This window comes from Oncorhynchus gorbuscha, linkage group LG20 (assembly GCF_021184085.1).
Source record: "Oncorhynchus gorbuscha isolate QuinsamMale2020 ecotype Even-year linkage group LG20, OgorEven_v1.0, whole genome shotgun sequence".
Lineage (NCBI taxonomy): Eukaryota > Metazoa > Chordata > Actinopteri > Salmoniformes > Salmonidae > Oncorhynchus > Oncorhynchus gorbuscha.
Window position 1 is genome coordinate 7,989,935 of NC_060192.1, and position 2,957 is coordinate 7,992,891.

Here is a 2,957-nt window from a genome sequence, read left to right on the forward strand (position 1 = left end):
GAGTCGGCTTCCTAGTGTAGATCTCACTCAACTCAACAAGTGCACATTTCCAAAAGCCATCCAAAAAAGGTTGATATTAAGAAGTACTCATTAACAGACACATTTCCCCAAGGGACAATAAAATATGAATTAATTTAATCTATTCCTTCATAGGGTTGATGAATAACAGTTTCCAACAGCCAGGATGGATCAGCTGCTACTATAAGTGAGAGCTGGCCTCGCCACATGGAGTAAGTTTAGGCTGCCAGCTAGGCTGAACAAAACCAAAAGAGAGGCTTGTTATTATGGCTTGTTGGCCCACGAGCGGGAGAAGGGCTGGACAGTGCTGGCTGCAGTGGTATTGGGAGACTGTGTAAACCAGTAAGCAGACTGAGTTGACTCATTCTCATAACCACATTCCTCCGGGGGAGAGGAGCGCAGCACAGTCTCTTCCAACGGGCTGAGAAGGACACACACACGCAAACGCACACACACACACACACACACACGCACACACACACACACGCACACACACACAAACGCGCACATGCACGCGCACACACATGCACACGCGCGCGCACACACACGCACACGCACACGCACATGCACACACATACTGTAGGTCATGAATGGGTACAGAAAGCAACCTTCCTGACAAAGCACATCTTTACCAAAAGTGTCCAAAACATCTGCAGACCCTCCACTGCATTAAACCACGGTAGTTACAACACACCCTGTACAGACGGTCTGAAAAGAAAGAAACAACATGTCTTGCCCTGCTAATGAAGTATACTTTATTTTTTATTTTTTTTAACAGTTTAACTGTCCCGGCGTTGGTGTAGCAGGTTAAAAATAACAGAGAGAAAGAATGAGGGAGTGAAAGGAAAAGCGAGGGAGTGAAAGGAAAAGCGAGGGAGTGAGAGAGAGTTAGAGAAAGAGAGAGAGAGAGAGTTAGAGAGAGAGAGAGTTAGAGAAAGAGAGAGAGAGAGAGAGAGAGAGAGAGAGAGAGAGAGAGAGTTAGAGAGAGAGAGAGAGAGAGAGAGAGAGAGAGAGAGTTAGAGAAAGAGAGAGAGAGAGAGAGAGAGAGAGAGCGAGGGAGAGAGAGAGAGTTAGAGAAAGAGAGAGAGAACACATCAACTGAGTTCGCACAGTTTCGATCCCCCTGGATTTATTTGTGTACATAACTCAGTCTTTCTCTCTCTCTCTCTCTCTCCCTCTCTCTGTTTGTCTCGCTCTCCATCTCGCTCTCCATCTCGCTCTCACGTGTACACCCACACACGCCAACTCCCACACAGTTATCGGGATTCACATAACTGTCAAATTAAAGTAGTGCTTTTGAACTGAAACAGTACACCTACAGAGATCTCACGTCTGCCGCACTAAATTAGTCTGTTCACCGGGCGCTGCTCAAAGGGAACAGACAGGAGAAGAGAGAAGCCTCAGCCAAGACCAAGGCTCTGTCTCAGAACAACAACACAGGAGAGAAAAGACACACTCACAGACTCACAGCTTGCAAAGAGAATGGGCTCGCCTCTCTTCTCTTCTGTCCATACAACTTGAGCTCATGACAAAAAATAAACAAAGTCATACACTAACTATGCTTCTAATGATTTAATGGGTATAAAACACACGGGTTTACTATTCCGTTAGGACAGCACCTCACCCACCATTTTGGGGAGCATCCACTCTTGCTTTTCCCTGGACATTTAAAATGAGAAATCAAACGTTATTTTACCCCCACAGATACACAGCAACACAATGGAGAGCAATAATGTACTGTAACAGTGACATCAGATCCCATCTGAAAGACAGACAAAACTAAGGGAGACATCTTGAACTGCAACAGCTTGTTAAAGTCTCGTCACATCAATATCCTCTCTATCTCGCTCTCTTCCTCTCTCCCTCCCTGGCAACTGTCCGTTTCAGTTCACCAGGCAGCCAGGGAGGTAGAGGAAATAAATGCCCAGAGACTCATGGGCTAACAGAGAGAGAAACTCCCCTGAATGGCCTCTCAACCTTGTCCCCTGTAACTCCGTCACCTCCTCACTTCTCTCTCTCGCTCTCATTCGTTCTCTCACTCCCATCCCTCTGTCTTGCACACACACACACACACACACACGCAAACGCACGCACACACACACACACACACACACACACACACACACACACACACACACACACACACACACACACACACACACACACACACACACACACACACACACACACACACACACACACACACACACACACACACACACACACACACACACACACACACACACACTTACCAGTGTGTCCCTCCTGTTGTGTTGTGCTGGTGTCAGGCTCCATGTTGGTCCTTTACAGGGTGGTTGGGGGTTACAGTAACAGACACATGTGGTAGCCCAGGGCAGATAAAGAGCTCTGCTAATGTCTCCGTATGCTACGTACACTCTGCTCTCTTTCACTCTCGCTTTCTGATCTTAAAGATACAGTGTCACCTTTTTTTTTGTTTGAACATCAACATGACAGAGATGGCTACGGCCAGCTATGACTGCATGTGTGGGTGTGGATGTGTGGGTGTGGATGTGTGGGTGTGGATGTGTGGGTGTGGAAGTGTGGGTGTGGATGTGCCACAGCAGCCCCCTCATGATGAGTTCAGGCTTTGTGGGGCCCCAACCCACCTCAAAGTTGCCCATCCCTGCTCCAAAGAGACTGGGAGAAGGGATACCATTCCACGGTATGTACAGTGCATTCGGAAGGCGTGTGACAGCGTAGGCCCCATCTCCTCTGTGTTTGTGCTCGAACTCCTTGAACTTCAAAAGGGACAAAAAACAGCAGCCTCTCACTTGTCTTTCCATTCAGAGGCAGGAGCTCAACTCTCTCTGATTCGTTTCACTGTTTCTATTTCATCTCCCCATCAATATCTAACTGTTTGCAGTTTAAACAAATAAAGAGGTATAATGCTTAATCAGGTCGAGCATGCGCCAAAAACA